At 45.1% G+C, this 19,832-nt stretch overlaps 1 protein-coding gene across 5 annotated transcripts in view; it reads right to left on the bottom strand.

Annotated features, from left to right (window-relative positions):
• The window catches only part of zic1 (zic family member 1 (odd-paired homolog, Drosophila)), a 158,989-nt gene that overhangs the window by 135,875 nt on the left and 3,282 nt on the right, over positions 1 to 19,832 (bottom strand). For 4 of the 5 annotated variants that reach the window (XR_015069148.1, XM_085938968.1, XM_085938969.1 and 1 more), the window contains exons 1-2: positions 17,717 to 19,369; positions 17,495 to 17,623 (exon numbers count right to left, since the gene is read on the bottom strand). The exons of the other annotated variant lie outside the window; for it this stretch is intronic. The gene's annotated coding sequence lies outside the window, so the exon portion shown is untranslated. Of the gene's footprint in view, positions 1 to 17,494; positions 17,624 to 17,716; positions 19,370 to 19,832 lie in introns of those variants that run through there. 5 annotated transcript variants of the gene reach the window in all.

The following is a 19,832-nucleotide window of genomic DNA, read 5'->3' as shown; positions in this document are numbered from 1 at the left end:
CATTTAAACTGGGCTGCTTCAAAAATCAAGAGGCGAGTGACAGCTAGTTAATATTGACAGAGCAAGAAAGAAAATTAAAAAGGCAAGAACAGGTAAAAAGCCTAAATAAAGCCTAAGTTGATCCCGATGCTTTCCCGATGCTCCCCCACAAATTTTTCACTCAGATGCTCTGGCGGAAGCGGATCTAGGGATTCTGAGTAGCTATTAGACCGACAAAATGATCCCATCAAAGCAGCTGCTTGGGAAGGAATAGAGAATTAATAAAATGTAAGAAAAAGCTATTCTAGTTGTAAAAGCTGTTTTCCCACCGTCGCCGTGCAGGTCCACAATTACGATGTCACAATAACAGAGATCGAGGCCCGGCTGAACTCCGTGTTGACCACACATAAGGATTAGAGATCGTACCGATTGATCTGGTTCAACTACAAAGTTTCGGACCTGCGATCTAAGGGAGTGCAAGTGTAAAAGCAGCTTAAGTAGTGTTTCCAAATTTTGCTCACTATCATGTGATGTGGTAATTGGATGACCTGATTAATGACGGGAAGCAGTCAAGAGCCATTTTCCTCCAGCTCCACTTATCCTTGGAAAGAGGAGAGAATTGTCCAGAACGTCACCGTTACAGAATCTGGACATTTATCATGTAGATCAGTTGAATGCCCTCCAATTCTCTGAGCATGAGACATGGATCACTCAACTCTGTTTTATTTTTATGGAATCTCTATCTTCCCAGGTTGCAGAGATGCAAAGCTTGAACCTGTCAGTCACAGCTAACAGGAGCAGTGTGATGCTTTTAAAAGTGCAACACGGTACTGTGATGGGGACATAGGAAGCCGGAGCTCAAGTTCCGGCTGTTCGCCCGACGGCTTTCCGCTGGGGAAACGGAGGCCATTGCTGCGTTTAACGTTTCCTCTTTGAAGCTTTTGATCGCACTTTACCGATCCCCCAAGACTGGAAAAAACAATGGAGGAAACATTCAAGAGCTTTTTTAGGTCTCAAAAACAGGAAGAACGAATCAATACCTGTTATCCCAGTTGGTTAGGCATGCACTCTGACTTACTGAAACGACGGTCACCAAGACTAAGTTTCTGAGATTAAAACTTGAGGTCAATGGAAGTAGGATGAAGTGCAAAAAGAGATGCAGAATGGACAAGAGGAACCACAATGGTGGCTCACTGATGATATGTACAAGCTTCAGTTTGAATGAAGGACAGAATGAGCTGAACTCAATTGGTTCGTCCATTGTGTCCTGATTGCTTGTGATTGCTCTGTCAGTAGTCCAGACGGTGGGGAAAAAAAATAGAGCAGGTTAACCAATTTCCTCTTCCTACCGCTGAGGGACTGATCTTGAAGTGGAAAACTTGTCTAAAAGATCTTCGCAAATGCAAATGTGGGCCCCCTTCGGGTGAACCCTGACGTCCGTCGGGAGGGTATGATATGCAAAACATCCTCAAGCAGGAATACGAAGCGTCGGCTCCATAAATCAGCGTGAAGTTCTGTCACGTGGAAACCCCGAGAGAGAAGCGGCCGAGAAGTTTGGCCGGGAAACGACTGACCGACACCGTGAGGACGGCTTACTCCCGCAACAGACTGAACTGGAGAGATGGTGAAGGGCAGCCAGGACGGTGATAAATAAAGACTTAAAAGGGGATGAATAAAAGATAAAGGGTGGAATTCGTCCTGCAAAGCAATCAGATGTGGGACCCGTTCAGTGACCCGTCGATTCCAAAGACTCAAAGTGAGGTTGGACTCTGCAAAGTTTACCTTTTGGTGTTCAGTTACTGCGGCAGCGCTTGGGCTCATGTATGACGCACCTCGCGCTGACACAAAGCCTCCCATACAATTTGCTTTCCCAGAAATAGCATTTAACATCTGGCAGAGGTGCTTTTGCAGTCCGCCTCCATACAACATACATGCGTGTCGTTACCCTTTACCGCGTGACCCCGGCGCCATCCTGATGGATCACCTACAGACCGGGATGGATGGCGTTACCGCCTCCCCCACTAACTACTGCACATTATTCAACGCATCATTCATTTGCATTTTCCTGCATGCGTCTTGCTCGTTAGAGGCGGTTGGGTTGCCACCCTGACATGGCCCCATGAGACTCAGTTTCTCCTGTAGCTATTTGTTACTCTTCGTTTAACACCACACATGCCAGAGCGGCTCCGTTCGAGCCTTTTTGCAAGGTTTCTGCTGGAAAGAAATTACTAATATGTCTCCTCAGTCTTGAAGAGGAAAAGGTGCAATAACATTCACTGAGGATTTAATAAGTTGTAATATGTGTTAAATATTAAGTAACACTTTTATTCTGGGATGTTGAACATTTTCTCATGCGTGAATAATGAAAGCCCGAGTCAATACTACCAAGTGAATTCTCTGGAGAATGGGGGATGACAAATTTGCTTTCAACAATGTGTGAAAAATATGTTCTAACTCTCCAATGTGGCATTTCAATGAACATCCAACTTGACTCAATTTGACAAATGCAAGAAAAATGCATTCTTGGATAAAAACACACTCCACAAGGAGAACTTGCCCAAAGCCTCAATAGTGAACTTGAACGGCACAGCGCATCAAACAAGGCTCTGGAAAACAAACTTCAGCTTCATCCCTGCAGCTGTGCAGCCAGGAACCTCCACAGGAAAATCAAGGAAGCAGTCAACCGGCCGACCGGATTGCTATCAAACAAACAAACTCCTCAGCCTGAGGAAAGAAATGATCCATCTTGCTCCTCAGCCCTGCCATGATTTTTGCCGTCAGTGAGTTCTTGCTTTATGGTGCCAGTGTCGGGATAGTAGCGCCTAGGTCTTTGATCCACTCGAAACCCATCAGAGACACAAAACCATAAAAAAATACCTTGGGCGGGGGTCTACAAGGTTGTGTTTACATGAAAGATATCCGGCTTTTCTCATTTTACGGTTTATGTGAGTAAGCAACCCTGATTCAACCACTTGAGTTCCGCTACCTTGCCCTCCGGGCTCCAACTTGACTCCTAAATAGCAGCTTCATTGCTTGTGGTCTTTGTTTCTAAATCACTGCTGTGAATGAGGTCCAAAGACAAGCAATTTATCAACCACCCGAAAGGGGGGGGGGGGTGTCAGTAAACACCTAAGTAAGCAGTGGTAGTTGTGCATTAGGGTTTTTCCCTTCTTCCCAAAAGCGATTTTGTATTCTTAGTCTTTGCAACCTCAACCCAGTACGTCTTGCGTCTTGACTTAAAAGTTTAATTTCGGTTGCTACAAACCAATATGGCTACCTTACTGTTTACTTTCGGGTAAGAGTATTTTTTAATGAAAAAATGATGGATTCCGAGAGGGCCTTTGGGTTGGCTGGTGCTCGGTCCTAATTATAGCATTGTTGGCACCCCTGAATGCAGCGTCCCTATTCTGTGCTACTTGAATGCATCAAGCGTACAATAGAGCAGCATGTTGAGGAACAAAAAAGCTAAGCATCCCTCGGAGGCAGCGCCACGTAACAAGGGGTTAAAACAATATCTGCGGTTATAACTTCAACGCTGAATGGGAGTGTGAGATTTGCTCCGGTGATTATTCCGTCACATGCCGCCGCCACTCTTGATGAGTGATCATACTGTCGATGGCTCGGGGAGCGAGCAGATAAAATGGCAGTTCCGTATTGGAGCCACCCACGCTCGTTCGCATCTACGCGGTGCTCTAATCCCCAAACTGTTTGCCCTACATGCTGGAGTAAAGAAAAAAAAAAAAAAGTATGCCAGAAATGTCAAGACTGCTTTGAAAGCCAACCGGGTTGCTGCAGGTTTCCCGAGGGAGGGGGTCGTGGAAAGCGGAACGAGGAGCCTCGCTCGCGGGGCTGAATGTTTGTCAAACATCTTTATTTTCCACATCAACCATCCTTGTCCTGCAAGTTGTGCTCGGAAAGGTGCGCAAAGGCCTTTTGTGTCTTTCGTCGTGCTTTCGTTGGAAGCTCCAGTTTCACCGTTTTAGCAACACCATTTTGAAAAAAATAAATATATATAATATTTTGATGATTGCACCAATATCAAAATCAAACCTAATAGGAAGACCTTGACTAATATATGCACTTTTCATTATCTGCCAAATGAGAGCGTGCTGAGGTAAATTGAGGTGAGTCATTCTTGCGGTTGGCTTATTAGCAAGAGCCCAAAGCAATATATTACAAAAGACAGCGCAGCTATCAGTAATAGTCTCCAATAAAAGGAATGGAACAAGGTCTTTGTCAGCAGATAGGGCATGTGTCGGCTTCCTTCACGGCCGCCGCTTGCCTTAGAGATGTTAAAAAAATTTAAAAAAACACACATCAGCAAAGATGGCGAACGGGATCTTTATGAGGCAAATTAGTCCGTCGCTGATAATTGCTTTTCTCAATGTCGTGGAAGTACGCTTTGAATTAGCGCCGGGGCATTCGGGGGAGCTGATTAGCTGGCGTCAGCGCGGCTCTCAATCAGATCTTTGGATCACGGTTTGGCTCCGGAATTCGGACCTGAAGTAGTGCTGTCCAAATCAGAGTTTCTACTTTAGTATGTGTCGCATAGATTCATAGAGATGAGCTCCGTTTTTCAATTAGCGGCCCAGCGGACTTCACCCCACCTCATCATTCCACCTGAACTCCGGGCCTCGCCATTAATTGACTCGGCGGCGTTGTCACCGAACTTCATTTCCACGTCCCGCACCTCCGGGCGACTTCACAACTCGTTTTGGCCTGCGCGAATATCGAAGTGTTTTGTGACATATTGGGGGGGGGGGGGGGGGGGGGAGTCCCGCTGGGGCTTTATATTTTGACGCTCCATTTTTCCCATCCACAGTCATCCCTGTATGCTTTATAACTCGTGCCTGCTTCCTTCTGTAGCCAAGCCATTACGGATTTAATTGTTCTTTTGAACTGCCAGCTCGTGGCACGTCGCCCTCACTCACTGCCTCCATGCAACTGTCAAGGGGATCTCCATTCTGCCAGTGAAGTATCACATGGGCTGTGTTGGAAGCGATGAAGTTGGCCAAACACCATTTTTGGATCAAATTATACGACCAATGCAAAATTTATACCGAGCGACTTTATTCGCTGAATACAATGATGTGCGTCTCCCTCCAAATGGATCAAGTAACATTTTAGTGGTTTCATTCTCTTATAATTATCATGTTAAGATAAAAATACGACTTTATTCCTGTTCTCGGTGCAGAGGGAATCACGTGGCAAAAAACAACAAAGATATTAGCTTTACTGTAAGAAAAAATATAATGAAAGAAGTACTGCGGTGAATAAATAGAGCTTACGATAAAATACGATAAAACGTCCTGGCTCGACGGAATATGCAAAAACAAGCCTGGCTTGACTGGAGATGGAGTCATGATGCACGGGGGCCATTTGTGATGTGAAAGGTATGTGTGGATGGGGAGAGGTGTGGGGGGGGGGGGGGGGGGGGGGCTGAGGGAGCAAAGCAAACAGATATGTTCCTGCCTGCGGCGGCCACACTTGAACCTATTTTTAGACTTACACACTTGCAACAGTCATGTGACCCAGCAGTAGTTCAGGCTGACAAGTCATGTTGAACTTGGAAACTCTTGAGGGGATTTTCTCAATGAAAGCCAGACATTTTTTTCTCCTTGGCTGAGCCTTTTAGTGAGTAATTCATGGCTGTTGGGAGGTAGCATCGTCTTGAAATTTTTCATACAACGCCCCAAGTGAATTGTTTGTTTGTTTGATTTTTTTTTTTTTGCACATTAAAACAAAATTATCATGTACTGCGTATGCAGTATTTCCATATTAATTGGATTGGAGAAAAACGTCCCCGCTGTCTGCTAACTGACGTCCTCAAGTGATAAAATAGGGGGGGGGGGACTGTTGACATTCATCTCTTCTTGGGATACAGCCGCACTTTAAAGGGCTTTTAGTCTGATTCGTTTTGCCACCTCCACGACGATTACTTTTCAAATTAATGGCGCCTTAACCCTCTATCAGCTGAGCACATTTGTAATCAATCCATATTTGCTGCTTTGCATCCATCTGTCTGCATTGAATTCATCACCTGCATAAAGCATATTCCGCCGTAGACGACGCCTCTATGTTTTTATCTGGAATCGCTTTCGGGACGTGTCGTCAAGGTCGGCTTGCGCTTTGTTGTTGTGCGGGGGCATCGCACGAGAACTATTTTTTTCCAAAACGAATGCTGAGCGTACACAAATACAGCTGCTTCCGTTCTCTCGCCACAAAGCGGGTGGAAAAACCAACAACACCTTTTCCACACTTTGCAATAAGACAAAAGCATTTCTTGTGGGTTGACTCATTTGAGCCCCTAGACAAAACAATCATAATCTAGTTAATAAAGGCTAATGCTAATGCTGCTATCCACGATCTGCGTTTTCTAATGGCCCCGCCGCCGGCTTTGCGATGCAGCCTGTCAGGAGAGCAGAGGCAGAGCGCCGCATAATTGACCCCCCAAGATTACTTTAATTAAGAAACACCACACAAAAGAAATCCACGGCCTTCCTCGCGGCTTCCTTGCCATCCGTGTCGCTTTTTGGGGACGGGCCAATTAAGACGACGGACATGATCGTATCTTTAGCGTCGGACCTTTGACATCAATGCGCTCCCAATAAGTGGGAAAGAAGAAAGAGTCCCCCGCAAATGGCGACAACACGTCGCATACGTAAAGCTGGGCTGGCGAGGGCTGCTTTTTTTTTGTTCCGCCGCACTAGCTGGTTTTAAATGTAATTAGCTGTCAGGGCTCGTGAAAGCTGCCGCCTAATTCCCCTTTCTATATATTTTTTTTTCCCCCACTTACAGCAGCGCAGGCTGCATGTGGCCAAGGCTCACACTGACAATAATTAAAGCTCTGCCCCGCCGACTCGCATGTGCATTTGTTTTTGTACGGTCCGCCACGCGCACGAACTCACGCACTTGCACACGCTCGCAAGCCGCACACGTTCCTACAGGAGTAATTCGCTTCCCTTGAGGGATTTGACCATTTGAAAACACAAGGCCGTTGCACTTAACCACCCCCAACGTCTTGCAATTCTTGTTAGCAACTCTTGCAACTTTGGAGCTGTTAAAAGTTCTAATTCAGCCCACTCGTCAAAAACTTTTCCCAGTGCACCAATAACAGTCTTATAACAATGTAATATAACCTACAATCAAGTCATTATAATCACACGGTTTTGTAGACACCGAACCATTCCGATAATAGCAAAGATTTGCCAATGATTGATAACCTGCCTAAAAGGGATTATAATTTCAGCATGAGCCACGAGATAGCGGCAAAGGACTACTTTTGTCTAAATGAAGAACCTAATTTCACAGCAATATAGTTCCTTGGCGCTCTGAAGCCACCATAGGCGATAATGTTATTGTTGTGCCCGCTAATATTTCATGATCGCTTTGGAACAATCAGTTAAAAACAAATGAAATAGCCCCACTTTAGGGGCTTTTAAACTCGAGACCCGATCGCAGCAAGCCACTCTATTATTCATGGCGACATCGTTTTAAACTTAGTTTAGCGGATGCTGTCGTTCTCCGGCAACATCTTGTCTCACGGCGTTCCGATTGCACGCAACAGGGAGAGAAAAACCAACACAGGAGCATTTAAACATTGAACAAAAAGCGCAAGCCGGCATCTTCTCACAACGAGCGGCCAGAAAAACTAACGACTCATTCCGAAGTGCTTGGAATTAATTTTCCTCTCCAGTCGCCGGCGTTAAACATCTGGGTTGGTGGGTGGTAGTCAGGCGAGGGGTGGGGGGGGGACGACATCTGTTGCCGCATGATTATCTTTTACCGCCGCGATCGTGATTATCATTGTCAGCGTGTCATTGTGTGTACAGCAGGCAATCAGCCTCGCCGTGCGCTCACCTGAAAAGGGGGGGGGGGTGTCGGCGAAGGGTTGCGTAGGTGGGCCGCGTTTTTTTTTTTTTTGAAGCGAACAAGCTGACCTAACGTCACTGTATTCTTTCCCAAGGCAGTCTGGAATCGGAAAAAAAAACCGCTTCATCCTATTAACGGCGTACTTGTCGCCATGGTAACGCTCACAATGTGGCATGCTTGCTTTCAAGATGTTTTGCATTTGCAAAAGAGGTGCGCAGATGTTTACACTAATTAAGGACGCTGAATACATTAGGCCATTCGTGTTGTTTTTATTTTTTTTCCCCTCCTAGTCCATCATGAGGCTGTGGATAATTTGAAATTCATAGTCATGCTTTGCATGGTTGGTAAACAATCATCTAATTGTTCTACCTTAAGAGCCATGCTGTTCCTTTCATTAAGATCACTTATTATTCACTATTGATAATTACAGTGCTATTGTGCGGTGGTAACAGTCTAATAACGGCACTGTTACAGTAAGATTGCTTTCTGACATTAGCCAATCAAAATTGGTCGAGTTCATGTTGTAGAGCACACACAAAAATAAAAACAATTTTTACTCGCTCAAAACATTTTACATTGCAACTGGTGAGGGACCTCATCCTATAATCAGCAATTTGAATCTAATAAAACGCGGGAGCACAAGTCAGGTGGAAAATAACAGTCCTCTTTGCCGATGTGTTTGCCCGCTTGCGATGGCGTCGGGCCCTCGTGTCACCACGCGTGCCGAACGGGATGCAGACGATAAAGCGCAATAATCAAATGTGCTCCCGTGAGGACCCGCCTCGTTCTTCGCTGCAGGAAAATTAAGTGTCCCTTTTGATCCGTGCGGCTGAGTCGCGAGCGTGTAGAAAATTAAAAAGAGACGCCTGCCGCACCTGCCTGGAGGATAAAACAATTCTTCCTTTTTATGCTTCATAGTCAGAGACTTTATTATCTTTTCTCTAAACGGAGCAGAGTGGGATGTAAGTGGATTTTCTGGACCAGGGTTTCTTTGTCATGCCGAAACTACAACGTAAAAATCGACATGGCTATGCTTCCTAAATGGAGTTTCTTTATTTTTGTTTGGGGGGGGGGGGGAGTGTAGGAAATGTTGAAGGAGGTGTGTGTCTTCAAATATTTGGAGAGCTGTCCAGGTTGTTGGGTTGAAAAACATTGGCCGCCCCTGGCTTACATGGATGATATACTTTGGGGTTTGTTTTCAGGGAGGGTAACAAGAATTATATGTCAAGGTCCTAAAGGAGATACGTGGCTTTGGAAAGCTGGTGCAATGGTTTTCCGAATTACATATTAGTCAATAATTGTAATGGCATTTGCTAGAAATCATTTGTCGGATTCAACCATTCTTCCAAGACTACTTCCTTGTGTCTACATTAGTATAAGTGCCACAGTGATCTACTTGTGGTTGACGCGTTTTAATGGGGGGCATCATTTCCACTTCACAGAGGACACACGTGGCGGTGGAATGTCGAGGCGGGCCGGGTCGGGGAACACGGTACAAAGAGAATGGCAGAGAAGCGTGCACCACAACCGGGCCTGTTGCCACTTAATAATGCAGCAAGCTTGGAGGGAGAGAGACAAGCAGTCATCATCTCGAAGTCGGTTGCACACCCCTGGATTTCCACACAAAAACTAATTACGCTGAGGTTTCTCCAGGAAGGGAGCGGAGCCAAATCGGACTCGTGGGAGACCGCCTAAGCCCTCCAGTATCCGCTGTGGCTCTGAGCTGGGTCATGGTGTCCCCCGAGGGCACGGGGGGGGATTTGTCGCATGCAGATCCTGCCAGCTGTTTTGTCACTAAAACGAGTTCAAGTGGTGCCATGCAAAAGATACGGTAGGATTACAGTACAAGTTACATATTGGATCTTAAACCCTTGAACAAGCAATATACATAAAACGTTAGCATTTTATATAAACATTAGCTTATCTGTCTACGTGTGATGCTCCACCATTCGCTATCTGTTAGCCAGTCTATGGCATTTCGCATTGTTTGTTAGCATTATGCTAATCAGAATTTTTTGACTGTTTTGGATACGCAATGCACATAAACTCTGACGATAACTTCTGTTTAACAGCAATTCACTAATGGGATTTTTTGTTTGCCACAAGCACTTTAAAAACCTTGTTTTCTCGCACACCTTTTGAACAAAAGACACGGAAATATCCGTCTGAGGGTCTCGTGAGGGTTCAAGACCGACTCCGCTCGTGTGCATTATCCTGGCTGTGATTCAACCTGACACTTTTGGAAATGTTTGTTTCGTGATTGGAATTTTAAATGCGTGAGGCCCTGTTTGCGGTTCGGAGAGTCCTTCCCCGAAGGAGAGGTTAAATCAGAGTGCTTTAAACCGAACGCTGGCAAAACGGCAAAATTCACACGCTGAACCTAAAAAGTTACTTTAAGTCTTGTTGCGGTATATTTGCTCTCTCAGCGCACAAAATTAGTGGCAGTAAAGTCATTTTGGAGTTTTATGTACCATTCAAATTTCATTTGAGCTGCATTTCACTTCCCAAGCAATTCCAAGGACCAACGTTTTTATTCTCACACGGACCATATGTCCGCATTCTCACACCACGCCAAACGTATGTGTGTGTGTTTTTGTTCACGCCACCTCATCGAGATACAACAATCCCACCGAATTGGCCGCTTTCTGTTTATACGCAGCCCACCCTCAATGTTTTGGCACGGCCGACACAGCTTCCGAAAAATAGATATCGGATGGAGCCCAGCCTGGAGCGCGCTTCCAGTTCCAGTTAGTCATTTTTAGCACAATTGTTTCACAAACAAACAGCCCAGGCAAGAAATGGCAGCCAAAAGCAATGATTCGTATTTCAGGCAGTGAAATCTAAAAAAATGGATTGTACTGATTTTTAGAGGAGATCAAACAATGCTATGATAATGATTCAAATGATTAATATTGGTAATTATAAACATTTGGGAGGCGTCAAGTGCTCACATTTATTTTATGATCTTCATTCTACTCAGAATTGCAGATTTTGGATGATGAATTAATTCATCGTTCACATTCATTTAAAGGCCATTCTGTTTCTGGCAATTTATTAAAAACTAAAATATGTTACCAGAACTTTTTGGGTGGATTCTAAAAATCAAGTCAGCAATTTTGTGGAGTTCCTTGGGCTCCTACTAAAAAATTCTTCCAAACAAGCTTAGGTATTCTTGACAAATTTTGAAGCTTTTATTTTTTTGCCTAAACGTGGGCGGAGCATGGTGTCAGATTTTGATGAGCCTTTTGAGGATTCACCACCAAAAAAAGGGACCTGCTTTCGGTTTTCTGGATGGATTCCCAGAATATTGCCTTCTCTCAGATGGGTCCTAGCCCAACCTCGATCCAAATAAAAAGGAGCCGTATAAACAAGTGCGATTGAGTAGCAGACGGCCGCTTCCGTTTGGCTCAGTTGCCACAGTTTTTGTTTTATTTGTTTTTTTAAAAACTGCAAGTCCAAACAATGATAAGTCAGGCCTAAGGAGCTGCAACGTCTCGCCTGTGTGGAGCAGATGGTGCTTTATGTATTTATAATAGTGCAAACATTGTAAGACGCTCTCAGTATTTGGAAGCTTCGCACGCTAATTAGGCTGATGGATGCCATTAAAATGCAAGCATGTTATTTCAAAAAAAAGAAATTATCAGAGGGATGTTTGAATTGGCTCCGCGTGGCATTTTCGAACAAGGCACACACATGTTAGGAATGACTCGGAAATATTAATGACACTTCCCAGCAGAGTCGTAAAAAAGCGGCGAAACCACGGCGCTCGATGAAATCAAATAGGCGACGCCATCATTGCGGCGGGCGCGACTTCCCGAGCAATTTATTGCTTTCTTTTTAATAGCGCGGCTATTACGATCCGGGCAGGTGATAGCGGGCTTGCTGTCGCCAGAGAACACTTTAGACATTTATTTGCACCCTGCCAAATCATCTGGACAGACGGTCCAATGATTTTTTTTAATATTCTTTTTTTAATTATTTGGAATTTGTCTCACCAGCCCAATTTATGAGAACTGAGGTGTAATTTATCAAGACAAAAAGTCAAGTCTGTTGAGTAATTATTACTTCTAAATATTATATTATTATAATAATGTAGACATGTAACATTGGTAATATCATGACTTATCTTTTGGATTTCTTTTAATAAATATTTTTGTTGCATTTTTATTTAGTCTTCCCTCATTACAATTTTATCAGAATACAAAAAAATAATTAAAATGTATCGTACTAATTTCCTATTTTCACTCCAAAATAATTGCACATTGATTCATCATTCTGTTCCATGGAACTAATTAACATAATGTTAATGGCTTAATTTCTGTAATGGTAATTTATGGACAAAACCAACTAAAATATACAAAAAAAAATCCCTTATAACATGACCAACACAAAAAAAGTCCTGTTTGCCGAAGACCAAACAGTTCCTTAAGTATTATCACAATAAATTGTTGGAACGTGGCAATCCACTAAATTCCACCTCTTTAATTAGCGCAACATGATGTGCGAGGGAGGCTAAGATTTATCCGGGAGCGATAGTCTCGGCTCTCTTCTTTCAGCGCGAATGAACCCTCTCTGGGTTCACGCATGAAAGAAGTCTTCCCACGTGGATGTTAAAGAAAAAAAAAAAAAAAAAAGTCTGCAAATCGGAAGCCCGCCTTGCTTGTTTGCGTCTGGCTGCGACCTTTGCGTAGGTTCGGCCTGTCGGCTACTAAATTAGCATTAAAGGCGAAGCGGAGTTCTTTGTTGTTCATTTTAAGGAGGAGGAGGCGAAAGAGACGAGCAGCGGAAAAGGCAACGTGTGCATCCTTTCCTAACGACTCAGCGGGAACTTGGAGAATTTAATCTCATTCGTGAGCAACAGTTCCACAAGAGCTACAATTTAGGCTGACCGGGGGGAGCTGTGACTCCTAAGTGCAGTGCGAAAAGGGATTTAAAGTCTCTTTACTGCAGTTCGTCCAAAATTTTAAAGGCCTTTGAACAATCTCACAAGTGAAGGTCAAAGTTATCACAAAAATACATATATATATTTTACTCCTAAAAGAAGGTTCGCTTAAAATAAAGCCTTGCGTCATTAGGGAGGAGCTTGTCGAAGTTGAAAAATTTCCCCCCGACACCCGCCCCCTTGCCTGCCACTCTTGGCTTTAAGCTCTTTACGATAAACTCTTTATGTTTAAGTAGCACAATCCAAATCGGAGGGAAGCTGCCGTTAGATCCGAGTGGAACTTTCTTTAGATTTGCTCTTTGATGGAGTTGTGTTCTGGCTCGGATCGCCGGCATTATCTGGGCTGCGACTGCGGCCCCTGCAACGTCGTGGTTGTTTCACTCCATGTGTCGATGGCCGCTTTCCAACGCAATCTCCTTTTTGTCTCATCGTCATCATATCTCTCTTTTAGCGGAGGCAAAGCTCTTATCGGACTTCCCGAGGCCTAACTCTCTCATTTTTTTGGATTATACAGCCCTCGAGGTTTTTGGATTCTTTCTCGGAGCCTGCTTTCAACCTGACTTCTTTATCCCCTCCTGTTCCCCCCCACATCCTTTTTCTCCACAGATAGGTCAATATTCACAATAAGCTTCTTATTCTAAACTCTTCTTTCTCTCTTCGCATGATCACAGATTCACGCTATGCGAAAGGAGTCGCTCAAGCCGATTTTCCACGTTTCGTCTATCCATCCATCCGTCCATCCGTCAGAGGATCATAGCAGTTGCTCACAAACATGAGGTCCCACTTAAAAAAATAAAACATTTATCTTAAGTCTAAGAAAGGCTTTTTTAATTTGTAACAAGTAGTTGTTTATACTACGTTAAATTATGATTTTTCCAAATAAGAATTAGGTAAAAAAAAAAAAAAAAAAAAAAAAGGTTGCCTTTCGATCTTATCAGCGAACAATCACAAAAGGTACTCATCACGTCACAGGTGACTTTTATATGGCGCACTCCGCTCGGAAAAAATGTTCCGCTGATATGATTCACAGCGTAAAAAATAAACACTCTCAAATCTCAAATGAAAAGCAACCGCTCCTGTCGCCGACTCCAATTACATTTAGGCTTATCAGCAGCAGAATACATACTCCAGAGCAAATTAAAGCCTCTTACTTAATACACACACACACACACACACACATACACAGAGTGCAATTCAATTGGACCGCATGTAGAAATCACTTCCCTGCACCGCCAATCTCCCCGTACGAGAGAGAATCGCTATTTCTGAACGTCTAATAAGATGAACCCTCACACTTGCCGCGCTAAGATAAGGAGCCGCTCGAGTGTGTGCTCAACGCGCGCGCACACACACACACAACCGTCCTAAGTGATTCTCTTCATTTGTCTCACAAAGCATTCAACTTTTCACTTTTCTTTTTTTTTTTTCAGTTTTCACAGCATCACGCCGTCTGCCTAATGGAAGATATTTGATTCTGGTGGCAGTCACTGCTTAGGCGGGCAACTTGAGGAGTTTTAGTGGTCAGTCCTTGAGGGGATGTCAAACTCTTGGCTTTCTCATCTAATTTAAGAAAATAAAATAAGAGTGGATGTTCCAGATTTAACACAATTCGTGACACGGACTGAGGGTGTGCACACTTATAAAACCACACGATCAATTTATTATTACTTCCCCATGTCAATTTTGTTTCCGTTGATAGTTCCCATTCATATGATTCATCTCGGTCTCCTTTAAGTATCACAAAGACATTCGAGCAGGGGTGTGTAGACTTTTTAGAGTCACTATTTCTTACTTCTTACAGACGCAACGATGCTATTTGCGTCTATTTTTGGAGTCGCTTTCCAACATGACAAATGTCTATTAATAGCTGCCGATTGCGTGACTAGCAACGCGCAATCTTCGGCAGGCATTACAAATAATTACAGGTCGACTGATTGAAACGCTTCAATGTGCAGTCGGGCGGGGCCGACGTGACGGAAGGTTCCAGGTGGAGGCGACGGTCAAGGCGGCCCGCTTTTAATCTACTCTAGACTCAAACGCCAGTAATCCTCTTTTTCCCTCTACAGAGAACACAAAGCAATCTTATTTCGATGCCACGACGGCGATAATCATCTCCATCTCCTTGTGCGGCCAACACGCCACCGCGCATCCTGTAATTATCCTCCTGCACGCAGATGGCGACGTTTGATTGAAATCGCTTTTTTTGAGGGGGGCGGCCGGGTCTGCCTTGAGTGGTTTATCGACGGTCTTTTTGGTAGAATAGTAAGGCAGCAGATGGAGATGTAGGTCACCGAGCGCTACCGAGCGCAGTGTTGAGCTCGTGGCCGATCCCGTGGCGATAAAGGACGCCTGCACCAATTGACTCGCTATCGGACCTGCTGGCCCTTTTCTGAACTTCCCGTGTTTCTTTGGAGTCGCCCATGTCGGAGTAATTACCATAGCCTGATAGCATCTCTGTTTAAGTCTTTGAGCTACATGAATCGCTTAGTATAAATCAGGGGCGACCTGATGAAGTGCTGTCGCCACCGGTGAAAATACACAGATGAAAGTTTTGAGTATGGGCCACCGATTTGAGGCTAATGCTAAAAACGCTGTAACACTGCAGCTCTGCTTACCTGTTGTCTTTTTACACAATTGCTTGGAGAGAGTAATGAGAAAAATTACTTGAAAAAAAATTGAAATTAAATGAAATTATTAAATGTATTTCTTTATAATAACTTGAATTTATTACATTTAAATATTTCTCTTTACTAGAAAGAAACCCCTCCGTGAGTCGTCACCTTATCGTGGTGGAGGGGTTTGCGTGCCCCTATGATCCTAGGAGTCATGTTGTCTGGGGCTTCATGCCCCTTGTAGGGTCACCCATGGCAGAAGGGTCCTAGGTGAGGGGCCAGACAAAGCATGGCTCAGAAGACCCCTTATGATGAATAAAATATATGGACGTAGTTTTCCCTCGCCCGGACGCGGGTCACCGGGGCCCCTCTCTGGAGCCAGGCCTGGAGGTGGGGCTCGAAGGCGAGCGCCTGGTGGCCGGGCCTTTGCTCATGGGGTCCGGTCGGGCATAGCCCGAAAAGAAAACGTGGGTCCCCCTTCCAATGGGCTCACCACCTATAGGAGGGGCCAAAGGGGTCGGGTGCATAGTGAGCTGGGCGGCGGCCAAAGGTGGGGACCTAGGCGGTCCGATCCCCGGCTGCAGAGGCTGGCTCTGGGGACATGGAATGTCACCTATTGAGAGGAGCCAGATGAGGTGCCTCGGGCATCTCATCAGGATGCCTCCTGGACGCCTCCCTGGGGAGGTGTTCCGGGCATGTCCCACCGGTAGGAGACCCCGGGGACGACCCAGGACGCGCTGGAGAGAATATGTCTCTCGGCTGGCCTGGGAACGCCTTGGGATCCCCCGGGATGATCTGGATGAAGTGGCTGGGGAGAGGGAGGTCTGGGAGTCCCTCCTAAAGCTGCTGCCTCCGCGACCCGACCCCGGATGAGCGGAAGAAGATGGATGGATGGATAGAAAGAAAAAACAAATTTAGCTTACGTTTTCATGAGGGGCTGCTCATCAAAAAGTTTTTCGGATTCTTTTGGAACGAAAATTAACTGTCGTTTTACCAACAGAAAAATAAGCAAGGCGATTAACAGACAATCTGATGTGACAAAGCTCTTTAGCCATTTTTTTTTTTCCGAAACATCTCGGCTCGGAGCTTTGGTGCGTTAATGCAAAGGGGTTAACAAGGAGCTTAATTGTGTAATCCGAATCCCGTCTGGCGCACAGACATTGTCCTATCCGTGACTTGACTGTTGAGATGGAGGTCAAAGGTCAGAAAAACTCAGAAAATGACCCCAAAAAGTTAGTCATAGTTAAGAAAAGCAGGCCAAATTTGACCTTCCCGTCAGTGACCTCAGCCCCATTTGAGAAGGCCTCAGGCTCAGATCGTCTCTCTCGCTCTCTCTCTCCAGTTTTCAAAGCTGCTGTGACCCACATTCATCTCTCGAGCTAATCCTTTTGTTTCCCCTCATGGCCTGCGAGCACCTAACCGTATCTAATCCACGGCGGCGGCGGCGGCTTTATTCCAGCATTCGATTTCATCTCGTTCAAGCGTCTTTCCCGGTGATCGCCTGGTTTTCCTTCTCATTAATCGCTTCTCGTCTCTCATGCCGCTTTCATGTAATGCGGAGGGTTGATGCCTTGACGGCAATATCCAAGTGCCGTATTGAAAAGGAACATATTTTGGGAAATTGGCTTTTTAATAGCTAACAGAAGACCACCTATAAAGTATAGAATTACACAACAAAATAAACTGGCTCGACAAAAACTTACCTGGTTCTTCAAATGCCGACACGCAGTTACATTAGTCATCCTGAGACTACTCATATGATTGAAAATTTAATGTTCTAAAATTAATTCTCCAACCTTTTGTTCATTTGCATGCAGCTAGTTCTGCCCACAGCTTGACGCAAGCTCTTTCTTAGCGTTCCCCTTATGCACCTGGGCCTTATATTTCCTGCATGACTCCTTCAAGAAGTGTTTTTTGAGCTCAAAAGGTTGAATAAATGCCCTCAGGCCAGGGAGAAAAAAACCCACTTTGACATTTAATTAAAGAAATAAGTGACGGAGACTTAAGTGTACGTGATTGATGGTTGGCAGGAAGTGGAGAGCTTTTCAAAATAAAATAATTCACACAGGACACAGTGTTTGTTACTTACCATTTTTTTGAGGTGGGGGTGGCGGTGATCGTCAAACATTTCTCATCGTCATCCACAATCCACGTGAAAATATTTTAGTTTCGATGGCGTTCTGATGCGGGGGAAGCGGCAGTAAAATAGGCCAAAATTCTAATGGAGGGCAAGAGACGTTTCTTAGTGTTGACCACAATAGAAAAAGATTGAAAGCTAAAAAGGTTATTCCAAAAACAGGTGTGCACTTACTATGCATGACCAGTTGAGACGGGGAGTTTTGGTATTCAAGAGTTGATTTTGAATGCAGCTGAGCACCAAGCAGCCAAGCTGCGGGAGCCAGCATGCTCGCTGAGTTAGATGGGATCAAATATTTATTTTATTCTCAAAAAAGAAAAACATGCAAATTTTATACTGGGTGTTTTTAGGCATTTCTGACTGATACCATAATCAACAACCATATATGGTATATTATATGGTATATTGCATTCCACAAATTAGTACTTTCTAACATCGTCAAAACAAAACTTAATAGAATGTAACATTAGCGTTTTTAGCAGAGGATCCAAATTATATGACCGTGAATAATGTTATATCGTCTATCTGCATGTGTTGCTGCACCGTTTGTGTTTAGAAATCCATTGCTAATTCTATTAGCCTATCTGTAGCATTTTCCATTACATGGTACATATAAAAAAACCTAACTGACTGTTTTATATACACGACATTGCACCACTGCATTTTCTGCATCATAAGTGAACAAACTTACCAATTCAGCGGGGGATGAACTAATTATTTTTCCATCTGCATGCGGCTTGAGTTGAAGTTGATTTTCCCCTCGAGGTAATGTAACCAGCTCCATAAATCACAATGAAATGAACACAAGGCTTCCAAAAACCTTCCACCTGTCGGGCCCCAATTATGAGCCCGCTGCTTGTGCTTTTGTCCACACAAAACTCGCCAGAAAAACCCTAAAATACAACCCCCCGGCAGGTCTCCAACAAAAACAGCCGCGCAGCAGCAGGTATGACGCAAAACATCAATGCTGCATTGACTTGGCTCTGCACTCGCTGCTGAAAAAAACTCCGATTTATTTGGTCTTGGTGACCCTGGAAATACCACCTTGTGAGTAATTAGAATGCGATTATTTGCTAACATTGTCTTTGTAAGGAGACAATGAGTAATGTGATTTCATTTGGAACCCTTTTTTTTTAGGTCCAAACTGAACAATTAGTATCGTAAGGAGATGTGCAAACTGTGAGGCAGGTACCACAAGGGATGTAAAGTCCTAGTACTGGTATTTTAAAGGATATTGATTTTTTGATTTTTTTACTCAAAAATAACTTTCCTTTAGAGATAAAGGTATTTGGCCTAAAATAAAATAATCCGTGAGTCGTCACCTTATCGTGGTGGAGGGGTTTGCGTGCCCCTATGATCCTAGGAGTCATGTTGTCTGGGGCTTCATGCCCCTGGTAGGGTCACCCATGGCAGAAGGGTCCTAGGTGAGGGGCCAGACAAAGCACGGCTCAGAAGACCCCTTATGACGAATAGAATATATGGACGTAGTTTTCCCTCGCCCGGACGCGGGTCACCGGGGCCCCTCTCTGGAGCCAGGCCTGGAGGTGGGGCTCGAAGGCGAGCGCCTGGTGGCCGGGCCTTCGCTCATGGGGTCCGGTCGGGCATAGCCCGAAAAGAAAACGTGGGTCCCCCTTCCAATGGGCCCACCACCTATAGGAGGGGCCAAAGGGGTCGGGTGCATAGTGAGCTGGGCGGCGGCCAAAGGCGGTCCGATCCCCGGCTGCAGAGGCTGGCTCTGGGGACATGGAATGTCACCTCTCTGGCTGGAAAGGAGCCCGAGCTGGTGTGTGAGGCAGAAAGGTTCCGACTAGACATAGTCGGACTTGCCTCCACACATAGTTTGGGCTCTGGTACAAGCCCTCTCGAGAGGGGCTGGACTCTCTTCCACTCTGGAGTTGCCCACGGAGAGAGACGTCGAGCAGGTGTTGGCATACTTATTGCCCCCCGGCTGGGCGCCTGCACATTGGGGTTCACCCCGGTGAGCGAGAGGGTAGCCTCCCTCCGCCTTCGGGTAGGGGGACGGGTCCTGACTGTTGTTTGTGTCTATGCACCGAACGGCAGCTCAGAGTACCCACCCTTCTTAGAGTTCTTGGAGGAAGTGCTGGAGAGCGCTCCTTCTGGGGACTCCATCGTTCTACTGGGTGACTTCAATGCTCACGTGGGCAATGACAGTGAGACCTGGAAGGGCGTGATTGGGAGGAACGCCCCCCCCCCGATCTGAACCCGAGCGGTGTTCTATTATTGGACTTTTGTGCTCGACACGGATTTTCTATAATGAACACCATGTTCA

The sequence above is a fragment of the Syngnathus leptorhynchus genome, chromosome 19 (genome assembly GCF_054491065.1).
Source record: "Syngnathus leptorhynchus isolate UIUO chromosome 19, UIUO_Slep, whole genome shotgun sequence".
NCBI classification, from domain to species: Eukaryota; Metazoa; Chordata; class Actinopteri; order Syngnathiformes; family Syngnathidae; genus Syngnathus; species Syngnathus leptorhynchus.
Note: the sequence above shows the minus strand (reverse complement) of the source record. Positions and strands in the feature narration are given on the sequence as shown.